We start from the raw sequence: 13,706 nt of genomic DNA on the forward strand, positions 1-13,706 counted from the left end.
CTGCCATTCACTTGTTGGTGCCATCAGGTTTGAAGTTAATAATTGTGGCCTATTTGCTGGAAGGCATGAGGGCACATCAGCAGCCTGCCCAGAGATGATGTTCTTTATGATGTATCATACCTCTTTGATCATCGAGTATCCTCTTTTGCTCTAACTGCCTGTAAATATGTGTCTCCCTTCTGTGTTCATTGCACTGGGTGAATAGGGAAGTGTTTTATTCTGGATTAGTGGTGCTGGAAGAGCACAGCAGTTCAGGCAGCATCCAAGTAGCTTCGAAATCGACATTTGCTGATGAAGGGCTTTTGCCCAAAACGTCGATTTTGCTGCTCCTCGGATGCTGCCTGAACTGCTGTGCTCCTCCAGCACCACTAATCCAGAATCTGGTTTCCAGCATCTGCAGTCATTGTTTTTACCTAAGTGTTTTATTTTGTCTTTCTGTTACCCTCTCAGTGAATGAGGTAGCGTTTTCTCTATTCCCTCTCTATGTGAATCTCTAAGTGGGATATTTATATTTGCTCCACCCATATGTATTATACATCCAAACCTCAGGGCCATTGAATTAACAGTAACCTTATGGAGCACATGCATGATGACACTTAAAATCGCAGTGAGATTCGGCAGATGCAGAACTCACAAACCACTTTAAAAGCACGACCTGTATAAGGCTATGCTGTAACTCAAGGGTGACCGAGCCAAACCCCCAGCCCTCTACATTGGGCTGAGTGGGAGACCCAGTCAGTGTCAGCCCATCAACAGGGAGATTCTGAAACCTTCACAAAATCCCACTCCTTCCCACTTACCACCTTTCTGCTTTATGACCAGAAGGTGCCTTTACATATCAAGGAGAAACAGAATCCTTTGTGATCTTGAAGTGTGTTGATTGAATCTCCTTGCTCTATGGTACTAGCACTGTATCCACCCGAGGTCTACATTGATGAAAGGTGTCTCCTGCTGATGCTTGTTACAATTCGGAGATCGAACGTGTTGGGAGATTCTCAGCTGTGTGTGGTCTTCTCCACAAGAATACAACTTTCCAACGTATGTATCCAGTAAAGGTATCATCCCAGAAATCACATCCATCAGAAACCCCTTTGTGTATCCCCCCAGATGACTGATACATATTCAACATTGAACCAATCAACAGGCACAGGTCGCCCTGTTACAAAACCACATCCCAATCTTGGCTTTGCTCTTCGGATATCCTGTTCCAGCAAGTAACTGACCGTCGACACATTCATGACAAAGAAACGATGTTTCATGAAGAGAGAATGTACTGGAATCATTCCACAGGCCAGGCAGCATCTGCGGAGAGAGAGAAAAACAGAGTTTATATTTCAGGTCTGTGACATTCTGTCAGAAGTAATCCTCACCAGTTTTCCAAGTGATTGCAGAATCGAGGTTTAATGGAGATCACGTGAAGAGGTTCCCTTTCCTCTTTGGGGGAACTGAGGATGCTGTTTGAGCAGTTCATGTCTCACCGCTGGTATCCATCTCCCTACAGAAAGAGAAAAAACACAATTTCAACCTTTCCAGCTCTCTGATAATTACTAAACCTGTGCACAGCATGATCCCACAAAACCAATTTAGATACTACTTTGATGGTAGTAGTCAAGGGAGGAACGCAAGCCAGGATTCCAGGAAAGCTCCCTTCTACAAATAGTACCATGGGCTCTTTTACATTGCAGAGTTTTGTTTTACATCGCATTTGGAAGTGGCAGTTCTGACAATGCAATAGTCTCTCAGTACTGCGCAGAAGAAAGAAACAGAATATGTGCAGGATCTGGTCTTGAGTCCATGATCTCTTACTCAGAAACAAGCTAGCCAAGGCTCACACATGTGATATAACTGGACAGGAGAACAACTCACAGCATTAATGAAATGGAGAGCAGTTGCTTCATGTTACCAGAAAGAATGAACTTGCATTTCTAAAACCTTCAGCTGTCCCAAAGTGCTTTCCAGTTAATGAAGCACTTTTTAAAGTGTTGTAGCATTTAAGAAATTAAGGACATTTCCATGACCATCCACGTTTGCCTTGCACCATCATCTTTTTTGTCATTTAATCTCTCCTGCTTTCTACCTTTTCACAGACCTTCCCAGTAACTTACCCCTGCCCTCTACACCACACCTCTTGTTTAAGCCTTATTGCATCTCTAACTTTTCCCAGGCTGATTTCTACACAGACTCTTTCTGCACGGACGCTGCCAGACCTGCCGAGTTTCTTCAGTATTTTCTGTCTTTGTTTCAAATTTCCAGTGTCCACAGTACTTTGCTTTAGCAGGAGGCTGTGTTGGAGAATTGAGACGATGCACAAGGCGATGGATGTGGATCGCTCAACTTTCTCTTGTTCCAGATAACAAGTGGTTGTGGATAATCAATCACATCTTCCTGTCTGCATTCACTCATGTTAAGTATTAGCAATTTTGAACCACTCTTATTCATCATGAGGTGGTTCTGATCATGTCTCTCGGTAGGTGGACACCCACAAGTGCGGTGTCTATAGTGCCTGGCCCCCTCATACATATAGTGAAAAGTCTGCACTGAAACATACTCAAGGAGAAGCTGGCCAAATTGACCTGTCTCCCAACAAATGGTAATGTCAGTCTCTCAGACGTCCTTTTTAATATTCAGTTATAGATCAATGAAATTAAAGGCTGTGTGGCAAAATCCCTTCCGACCTCTCATTCCACTGACTGATCTTTGCCCATAAACCACAAGGATGACATGGGTTGCATGATAAAGGAAACACTCACTGCCACGCAAAATTCAGGTACACCGAAAGAAAAGTTCACAATCAGACAGCAGTACTGTTGATCAAGAATGTCTTTATATGACTGGGTGTAAAATGTGCGAAAGTATGAAAGGAAACTGATGTCACTGGAGAGTGAGCTGGCTGAGTCTCAGCCACGTAGGCTGAGCTGGGTTTGAGGCCCAGGGTGATAGCTGTCTGAAATACACATCAGGAACACCTCGTTAAGAGCCCTCATACAATCACACTTGTACACACTGGTCAGCCTCTTGTTTTAAAAAGAAATCTATTCCTACCTAAATGTAGAAGCTTGCTGTTTGGGTCATCTCCCTCTGACGCTGTATCCACCCGAGGTCTACATGATGAAAGGTGTCTCCTGCTGATGCTTGTTACAATTCGGAGATCGAACGTATTGGGAGATTCTCAGCTGTGTGTGGTCTTCTCCACAAGAATACAACTTTCCAACGTATGTATCCAGTAAAGGTACCATCCCAGAAATCACATCCATCAGAAACCCCTTTGTGTATCCCCCCAGATGACTGATACATATTCAACATTGAACCAATCAACAGGCACAGGTCGCCCTGTTACAAAACCACATCCCAATCTTGGCTTTGCTCTTCGGATATCCTGTTCCAGCAAACAAATGATTGTTGACACACCAGTATTTATTTCCCATGAACAAAGAAAAGATGTTTCATGAAGAGAGAACTTGCTAGAAGCATTTCACAGGCCAGGCAGCATCTGTGGAGAGATAGAAACAGAGTTTATATTTCAGGTCTGTAACTTTTTGTCAGAAGTAATCCTCACCATTTTTCAAGTGATTGCAGAATCGAGATTTAACGGAGATCGGGTGAAGAGGTTCCCTTTCCTCTTCGGGGAACTGACGAGGCTGTTTGAGCAGTTTACGTCCCACTGCTAGTGTCCACCTCCCTACAGAAAGAGAAAAAACACAATTTTAGCATTTCCAGTTCAGACTGGGCTGATCTGATATCAGCCAGGCCAAGGGGCAGCAATCTGATCATTGGACTTGGTGAAAGTGTTCAGGATTCCCATAATGGCTTACTACCCACTGGACAGTGCTCATGTGTGGACTTCAGGAGGGGACAAGAACAGGGCCAGCCAGTTACAATAACATCAGCAGGGGAGCGGGGCAGAGAAAAATGTCACTGTTTTGTCGAGACCAAGTGGTTATGTGAGGCACAATGTCATCCTGGTGAATCTAAATATAGTCCCTGAACCACATGGAATAATGACATATTAAAAACACCATCAGCTGATTAGATGGTAGTGTGACCCATTAAGAATAATTTTATATCATTGCACATCAACGAGCAAGAATAAAGGGAGAGCAATGTTACCAGAGGGTGAACTAATTTAATTTCCAAACTGTGTTGGATTTGATGCTCAGTGTCAGGACTGTCTCAAACACCGCATCCTGACTCTCACAAAATCCCACGCCTTACCACTTACTACCTTTCTGCTTTATGACCAGAAGGTGCCTTTACATATCAAGGAGAAACAGAATCCTTTGTGATCTTGAAGTGTGTTGATTGAATCTCCTTGCTCTACGGTACTAGCACTGTATCCACCCGAGGTCTACATGATGAAAGGTGTCTCCTGCTGATGCTTGTTACAATTCGGAGATCGAACGTGTTGGGAGATTCTCAGCTGTGTGTGGTCTTCTCCACAAGAATACAACTTTCCAACGTATGTATCCAGTAAAGGTATCATCCCAGAAATCACATCCATCAGAAACCCCTTTGTGTATCCCCCCAGATGACTGATACATATTCAACATTGAACCAATCAACAGGCACAGGCCGCCCTGTATCAAAACCACATCCCAATCTTGGCTTTGCTCTTCAGATATCCTGTTCCAGCAAATAAATGATTGCTGACACACCAGTATTTATCTCCCGTGAAGAACGACATCCATCAGTTTTCAAGTGATTGCAGAATCGAGGTTTAATGGAGATGAGGTGAAGAGGTTCCCTTTCCTCTTTGGGGGAACTGATGATGCTGTTTGAGCAGTTTACGTCCCACTGCTAGTGTCCAACTCCCTACAGAAAGAGAAAAAAACACAATTTTAGCATTTCCAGTTCAGACTGGGCTGATCTGATATCAGCCAGGCCAAGGGGCAGCAATCTGATCATTGGACTTGGTGGCAGTGGACAGGATTCCCATAATGGTTTACTACCCACTGGACAGTGCTCATGTGTGGACTTCAGGAGGGGACAAGAACAGGGCCAGCCAGTTACAACAATATCAGCAGGGGAAATGAAATTGTTTCTTGCTCATTTTTAGGATATGGACTCTTTTTGAATGTAATAGAATTTGCAATTAATTTCCTGGGAAGCTTTTCAGTTTAAAATACTTGAAATAGCTAGCTCATGTCATCTATCACTGAATTTCTGGAATAACAAATTACTTTCAATAAAGATCAATTCCTCTTTGACACGATGGACTCCCTACTTCAACACTGACTGCAATATGCTCCTGAGTTTTGAACTTTGCCTCAAGGACCCCACCTTGCAATTTACCCCGAATTCAATGCAAACTTGGCAAATAGACCAGAGTACTCTGCTCTTGTGAGAGCCAATTTTTCCTTTGCAATTGCTCTAACGCGGCTTTGATGGATTTGTTTCATTGGTGCTCAGGCTGTCAGGCAAAGGGCACACTGCGTGGAGAGGACCCTAGAATTCAGATGGGTGCATCAGATTGATTGACAAAATGAAGTGATATGACACTTTTGGTAGCACTCTTATGCAGGCAAGATGAGAGTGGTGCTGGAACAGCACAGCAGGTCAGGCAGCATCCAAGGAGCAGGAAACATCGATGTTTTGGGCAAAAGCCAGGGCTTTTGTATTACAGTGAACTTTGTAAAGTTTGTAATGGTATAATCCTCCAGACTACATAGCACCATCGAATCCTTACAGTGTGGAAACAGGCCATTTGGCCCAACAAGTCCACACTGACCCTGCGAAGAGCAACACACCTAGACCCATTCCCCTACCCTATTACCCTACATTTCCCCCAGACTAATGTACCTAATCTGCACATCCCTGAATACTATGGGGCAATTTCCCATGGCCAATTCACTTAAACTGCACATCTTTGGATTGTGGGAGGAAACTGGAGCACCCGGAGGAAACCCATGTGGACACGGGGAGAATGTGCAAACTCCACACAGACAGTCACTCAAGGCTGGAACAATATTTCATTACTTCACTCTTTTTTTACATAATCTGTGTAAAAGGTTGCTGTATTAGATTTTTATAGCTTTAAAGTTGTAAGCAACATTTACACTATATCTTTTGTCTTCAAAAAAAGGGGTAATAAGACTCTTTCCAGACATTCAAAAACCACACAGAGAAAATTACCAAATAGCTCCAAGAGCAGCAAATGGTCAGTAATGAGCAAGTGTTTGATTTCATGACAACTGAGACTTAATATCAGTTATTGGGTCCTGACTGCATCGGCTTCCTCAAAAACAACAGGGAAAGAACAATCCAAGCTATTGTCTGATCTTAGGAAAAAGTCATTAAATAACAGGAGCAAAATTTAATCAAGAAGATAGGCTTATGGATAATTGCCACTGTAAGGAAGTAGTAAGGATATAATGAGAGGTGCCATCAGTCAATATCCCTCAACTGTAAAAGCCCATTAGAGATTGATCTTATGCTGCTTTACAGCAAGGCTCACCTACCCTAGGCCAATCCGCATGTAATAATGTAATAGATCATGCTGCAGCTCAGAAAGAGTTCAGTTACTTATGAGCAGCCACTTTCAGTGACCTAAGTGCACATCTAGTTTGAATGTGAAGTAATTCTGCTGTCCAAGTGGAAGCAGAAGAACTATGAGGTTTTGGAGAGACCAGAGACTGAATGTTGACCCATTTTACAAGCTAAACCAGAAAGCGAGAGTTATAATCCATCCCTAAAGTCACAGCCCAGCATTAACAGGTATTATTTACAGCTTTAGTAAAGTTTCCTTAGTTACTGCACAAGCTAATATTGGGACTGGAGTTTAAATTGTAATTGAAGTTTTTGACACCTAAGTTTAGCCACAATACAACTCCACAGATTCTGGCATCCCCTCTCTCACTACCTCACACTAATTGCCATCATTTAAGTGTGAATGACAATAAGTCTAAAGGATGTGAAACTGTAAATTATGCAAATTGAGCAGCATTGTATTCATAGATGCATAAGCTTTCCACCAGGGGTCACTGGAGAGCAATCAGGCACAGTTCCTGAGCAGACATTGAAAAGACACGTTCTGAAAAACACAGTTAACAATTCAGTCCATGAACCCGGAAGCTCAAGTGGCATGTCCAATGGATTTCCTGCAGTGACTGTATCAGGTTCAGGGATGTTACAGGCCCTTTGAAAGTGGCTCTTCCTGTCCTTAACTCTTACACCCATCCAAATCAGACCAAAAACTCAAAATCCTCCCATGTTTACGTATAGGAGAATTCTCCAAATCAGACCTTTGTTCTCTCTGAGTGACTGTGTATTCCTCGAACCTGGCAATTGTCTTGTGTTTCTACTGATCATGTAAAGATCAGGCACTCACCTATCCGCTCCCTGTTACATAGTTTGTAATTAGTTTCAAATTAATGAACGTGATGTATTCCCTAGAAGGATCATCACCCGGGTTGGAGACTCTTTATTCTTATTCACTTGTGGGACATGGGTGTCACTGGCTGGGCCCAGTGTTTATTGCCCTGTCCATAGTTGTCCCCTTGAGAAGGTGGGGGGGGTGAGCTGCCTTCCTGAACTGTGCAGTCCACCTGCTGTGGGTTGACCCACAGTGTCCTGTTGGGGGTTGGGGTGCAGTGTGGAAATTCCAGGATTTTGATCCTGCGACAGTGAAGCGCCTTGTAAATGGTGGACAGGTTTTGGGGAGTCAGGAAGTGAGTTACTCAATGCAGGATTCCTAGTCTCTGACCTGCTCTTGCAAACACTGTGATTATGTTAGGAGTCCAGTTGCATTTCTGGTCTACAACTAAATAGAAATCTCCTGGAGCTCAAGGGTTAACCAGATTATCAGCATTCAGGGTTTGAGGCCCAGGGTGATAGCTGTCTGAAATACACATCAGGAACACCTAGTTAAGAGCCCTCATACGATCACACTTGTACTCACTGGTCAGCCCCTTGTTTTAAAAAGAAATCTATTCCTACCTAAATGTAGAAGCTTGCTGTTTGGGTCATCTCCCTCTGACGCTGTATCCACCCGAGGTCTACATGATAAAAGGTGTCTCCTGCTGATGCTTGTTACAATTCGGAGATCGAACGTATTGGGAGATTCTCAGCTGTGTGTGGTCTTCTCCACAAGAATACAACTTTCCAACGTATGTATCCAGTAAAGGTACCATCCCAGAAATCACATCCATCAGAAACCCCTTTGTGTATCCCCCCAGATGACTGATACATATTCAACATTGAACCAATCAACAGGCACAGGTCGCCCTGTTACAAAACCACATCCCAATCTTGGCTTTGCTCTTTGGATATCCTGTTCCAGCGAATAAGTGATTGTTGACACACCAGTATTTATCTCCCGTGAACATACAAATTCCACCATTTTTCCAAGTATTTTCAACAGCAAGGTTTAATGGAGATCGGGTGAAGAGGCTCCCATTCATCTTTAGGGGACTCACCGCTAGTGTCCATTTCCCTACAGAAAGAGAAAAACACAATTTTAGCATTTCCAGTTCAGACTGGGCTGATCTGATATCAAGGTAAAAAGGTAACCTTCATCTCCTCCCCCACTCACCCATTGTACTCTATGCTACTCTCTCCCCACCCCCACCCTCCTCTAGCTTATCTCTCCATGCTTCAGGCTCACTGCCTTTATTCCTGATGAAGGGCTTTTGCCCGAAACGTTGATTTCGCTGCTCGTTGGATGCTGCCTGAACTGTTGTGCTCTTCCAGCACCACTAATCCAGTGATCTGATATCAGCCAGGCCAAAGAGCAGCAATCTGATCATTGGACTTGGTGGCAGTGGACAGGATTCCCATAACGGTTTACTACCCACTGGACAGTGCTCATGTGTGGACTTCAGGAGGGGACAAGAACAGGGCCAGCCAGTTACAATAACATCAGCAGGGGAGCGGGGGAAGGAAATTGTCACTTGCGTGAAAATCTGTGAATCATTAATGATTGAACTATTCATTGAAACAAAAACGTGCATAGATTTCCTCATCGAGTTCCTCCTGGGTGAAGGGGGAAATACTCATTGCCCTGTAGTGATTGGAACCATGGCTAGGTGGATCTGATTGACTATAAGATCCCTGATTGGGGCTGTGAACCTGGGCCAATCAGGGACCCCTGGCTGACAGCTATAAACAGGAGGCTCGGCCCGGGTGTCCTTGGAGAAGGAGCACGCGGGTGTCCACTGACACCCTGCAGTTGTGACTGGCCACTTGAGTGTTTCCTTCCCTTCGGGAGAGATTGGACCATCTTGTGAAAAAAAAACATGGGATAGACATGAATAGCTATATATATTAGACAAGGGATTCAGAATCTTCTCACTTCAGGGTCTGATTCCAAGCTGCTGGTCATAGCCAATGGACTGTGTGCAAAAAAAAAAAAAAAAAAAATAAACAGGAGGCTAGCTGGAGGGTGGGTAGGCCATCCTGTGAACCAGAAGGTTGGTAGGCTGTCCCGAAAGCCAGAGGGTGGGTAGGCCACCCTGATGCCAGTTGCCCCAAGAGCCAGATGGTGGGTAGGCCGTTCTGAGCTCTGTCGTCCCAAGAAGGGGTAATCGGGACGGGCTGCCCTAGAGGTGGTTGAAAAGTGTGTCAGGGCAGCCGAGCACCAGAAGGTGCGTAGGGGCAGGCTGAGATCCGGAAGGCTTGTGGGCTACCCTGCATGCTGTCGTCCCAGGGAAGGGGACGGGCTGTTCTAGAGGTGGCCGGAAGGTGTGCCAGGATAGCCCACTGGCCGGACAGCGCATCGGGGTGGGTGAGAGCCCAATGGTACGTAGGGGCAGACTGAGAGCCAGAAGGCGGGTAGCTGTCCTCAGCGCTGTCACCCCGGGCAGGTACCGGGGCGGGCTGCCCCAGAGGTGGTCGAAAGGTGCTGAGGGTGGTTAGTGAAGCCAGAAGGAGGGTAGGCTGTCCAGACCGCTGTCACCCCAGGTGGGCTGTCCTAGAGGTGGTCGAAAGGTGTGTCAGGGTGGACCGAGAACCGGAAGGTGGGTAGGGGCGAGCTGCCTTAGAGTGGCCGGAAGGTGGGAGGGACGGGGGCTTGCTGGGTCTGTATTGTTTGCACTCTTTTATGTAACTGGATTGTCTTATGTACAAATGTCATTGTTGAGGTCTCTTTATATTTTTATGTGAAACTGGAATTTGAGGTTTGCCCTCATCTCCCTGTTAACTGTTTGAACAGTGGGGTTTGGGGCCTGGCTTTGCTGCTTCTCTCCCTTGTAAAATTGCTGTCTTTTGTATGCAGCTGAAAATGTAACTGTTTGTTGTAAACTGTTTTTGTAATTTGTTTAGTAAAATTAAAAAAAACAGGAGATTAGGTGGGTAGGGGTGGGCTGCCTTAGAGGGGTTGGAAGGTGGGAGGGACGGGGGCTGCTGGGTCTGTATTATCTGCACTTAAAGAAAAATAAACAGGAGGCTAGCTGGAGGGTGGGTAGGCCATCCTGTGAACCTGAAGGTTGGTAGGCTGTCCTGAAAGCCAGAGGGTGGGTAGGCCATCCTGATGCCAGTCGCCCTGAGAGCCAGATGGTGGTTAGGCCATTCTGAGCTCTGTCGTCCCGATAAGGGGTAATCGGGGCGGGCTGTCCTAGAGGTGGCTGGAATGTGTGCCAGGATATCCCACTGGCCAGACAGCACATCGGGGTGGGTGAGAGCCCAATGGTACGTAGGGGCAGACCGAGAGCCAGGAGGTGGGTAGCCGTCCTCAGCGCTGTCTGCCCAGGCAGGTACCGGGGCGGGCTGTCCTAGAGGTGGTCGAAAGGTGTGTCAGGGTGGACCAAGAACTGGAAGGGGCATGGGGTGGACCGAGAGCCAGAAGGTGGGAGGGGCGGGGGCTTGCTGGATCTGTATTGTCTGCACTTTTGTATGTAACAGTATTGTCTAATGTACAAATGTTGTTGTCACTGTCTTGTCATATGTGGAACTGGGATTTGAGGTTTGTCCTCATCTCCCTGTAAAGTGGTTGAACGGTAGGGTTTGGGACGTAGCTTTGCTGCTCCTCTCCCTTGTAAAATTACTGTCTCTTGTGTACAGCTGTAAATGCTTTTTGTAAACTGTTTCGTAATTTGTTTAATAAAATAAAAAAAAATAAACAGGAGGCTAGCTGGAGGGTGGGTAGGCCATCCTGTGAACCTGAAGGTTGGTAGGCTGTCCCGAAAGCCAGAGGGTGGGTAGGCCACCCTGATGCCAGTCACCCCGAGAGCTAGATGGTGGGTAGGCTGTTCTGAGTTCTGTCGTCCCGATAAGGGGTAATCGGGACGGGCTGTCCTAGAGGTGGTGGAAAGGTGTGTCAGGGCAGCCGAGCACCAGAAGGTGTGTAGGGGCGGGCTGAGATCCGGAAGGCTTGTGGGCTACCCTGCACGCTGTCAACCCAGGGAAGGGGACGGGCTGTCCTAGAGGTGGCCGGAAGGTGTGCCAGGATAGCCCACTAGCTGGACAGTGCATCGGAGTGGGTGAGAGCCCAATGGTACGTAGGGGCAGACCGAGAGCCAGAAGGTGGGTAGCTGTCCTCAGTACTGTCACCCCAGGCAGGTACTGTGGCGGGCTGTCCCAGAGGTGGTCGAAAGGTGTCAGGGTGGTTAGTGAAGCCGGAAGGTGGGTAGGCCGTCCTGACCACTGTCACCCCGGGCGGGTACCGGGGCTGTCCTAGAGGTGGTCGATAGGTGTGTCAGGGTGGACCGAGAACCGGAAGGTGGGTAGGGGTGGGCTGCCTTAGAGTGGCCGGAAGGTGGGAGGGACGGGGGCTTGCTGACTCTGTATTGTCTGCACTTTTTTTTATGTAACTGGATTGTCTTATGTATAAAGGTCATTGTTGCTGTCTTTTTATATTTGAAACTGGGATTTGTGGTTTGTCCTCAATTCCCTGTAAACTGGTTGAACGGTCGGGTTTGGGGCCAAGCTTTGCTGCTCCTCTCTCTTGTAAAATTGCTGTTGTATACAGCTGTAAATGTTAACTGTTTTTTGTAAATTGTTTTGTAATTTGTTTAATAAGATATTATAAACAGGGAAAAAAAAATAAACAGGAGGCTCTGAAGGGCTCCTCACCCGAGGAACTGGCTTGGAGCTGGCTGGTGACAGTTCATATACAGTGCACATGTAAACAAACGGTGACTTAATGATGGGATACCAGCCTCTGTGCAATTATTTCATGGCGACAAGAGAAAACAGCACATGCCGGAAGAAAATTTGCTCACAACAGTCGTCTTTGAGTTGGGGTAAGCATTTCTGGCATCATGTCGTTATTTGGGAAGCTTGACTCATTTGATCTTGCCGTTGAAGACTGGGCACAGTATGTGGAAAGAATGTGTTCTCTTTTCCGGGCAAATGACTTTGGGGCAGATGAAAAGAAATGAGTAATTCTTCTGACAGCTTGTGGACCCGCAGCTTCCTCTGTTATTAGGAGCTTAACTTTCCCTGAGGCACCAGATACTAAAACTTTTCAACAATTGATGGATTTGGTTCAGCAATTTTACAACCCCAAACCTTCTCTAATTCTGAGACACCATCGGCAGTTTGAGAACCAGGGGAAACCTGTCTCTGAATTGCAGAGCCTCATGCTGGGCATATCCTGAGCAGAGGGCCACTAGGCCAGCCCACAGCAAAGCTGAGCCTTGGCCAAGTGGCTAAAAAGTTCTTCAGGATCTGGGCCGGCAAGCCATTGTAGTTATTGCTGTTATCCAGGCTTGGGACAGCAAAGGAATCCTACGGAGCCTGAATTGAGTAAGAGAACTCAGAGGCCGGTATCCAGGAGAGTGCACACCCTGGAAAGCCCACCTACATCTGGTTTGGAACAGCTACATTACTTAGCAACATCCAAATCAGAACCAATCAAAATAAATGTCTGGTTAAATGGTCCCCCAGTTCTAACGGAGGTTGATACCAGCACGGCTGTATCAAGGATTGTGGAACCAGTCTTTAACAAAATTCACTCTGGACTCCAACCATAATGTTTGCATAAGATCTCAGCTACACTGAGAACCTATACCAGGGAATCTTAACACATTAACGGTACAATTTCTGTTCACCCAGAGAGAGAAGCTTTATTCCTGGTGAAGGGCTTTTGCCCGAAACGTCGATTTTGCTGCTCCTTGGATGCTGCCTGAACTGCTGTGCTCTTCCAGCACCACGAATCCAGAATCTGGTTTCCAGCATCTGCAGTCATTATTTTTACCAAGTGTATCCATCTCTCTATTTCTGTCTCTCTGGGTGAATGGGGAAGTGTTTCTGTCTCTCTCTCTCTCTCTCTCTCTCTGGGCGAATGCAGACATGTTTCTGACTCTAGCTCTCTCTGGGTGAATGGGGAAGTGTTTCTGTCTCTCTCTCTCTCTGGGTGAATGGGGAGGTGTTTCTGTCTCTCTCTCTCGGTGAATGGGGAAGTGTACCTGTCTCTGTCTTTCTGGGTGAATGTGGAAGTGTTTCTGTGTCTCTCTCGCTGGGTGAATGTGGAAGTGTTTCTGTGTCTCTCTCACTGGGTGAATGGGGAAGTGTTTCTGTCTCTCTCTCTCTCTCTGGGTGAATGCAGACATATTTCTGTCTCTAGCTCTCTCTGGGTGAATGGGGAAGTGTTTTTCTCTCTCTCTCTGGGTGAATGGGGAAGTGTTTCTGTCTCTCTCTCTCTCTCTCTCTCTGGGTGAATGGGGAAGTGTTTTTGTCTCTCTCTCTCTCTGGGTGAATGGGGAAGTGTTTCTGTCTCTCTCTCTCTCTCTCTGGGTGAATGCAGACATGTTTCTGTGTAGCTCTCTCTGGGT

At 46.2% G+C, this 13,706-nt stretch overlaps 1 long non-coding RNA gene across 1 annotated transcript in view; it reads right to left on the reverse strand.

Annotated features, from left to right (window-relative positions):
• LOC140471335 (uncharacterized) overlaps positions 1–13,706 on the reverse strand; it is a 57,905-nt gene that overhangs the window by 9,608 nt on the left and 34,591 nt on the right. Inside the window, exons 3-5 of the long non-coding RNA XR_011956974.1 lie at positions 7,933–8,428; positions 3,043–4,809; positions 801–1,495 (exon numbers count right to left, since the gene is read on the reverse strand). This is a non-coding gene — a long non-coding RNA (uncharacterized lncRNA). The remainder of the gene's footprint in view (positions 1–800; positions 1,496–3,042; positions 4,810–7,932; positions 8,429–13,706) is intronic.

The sequence above is a fragment of the Chiloscyllium punctatum genome, chromosome X (genome assembly GCF_047496795.1).
Source record: "Chiloscyllium punctatum isolate Juve2018m chromosome X, sChiPun1.3, whole genome shotgun sequence".
Classification (NCBI taxonomy): Eukaryota; Metazoa; Chordata; class Chondrichthyes; order Orectolobiformes; family Hemiscylliidae; genus Chiloscyllium; species Chiloscyllium punctatum.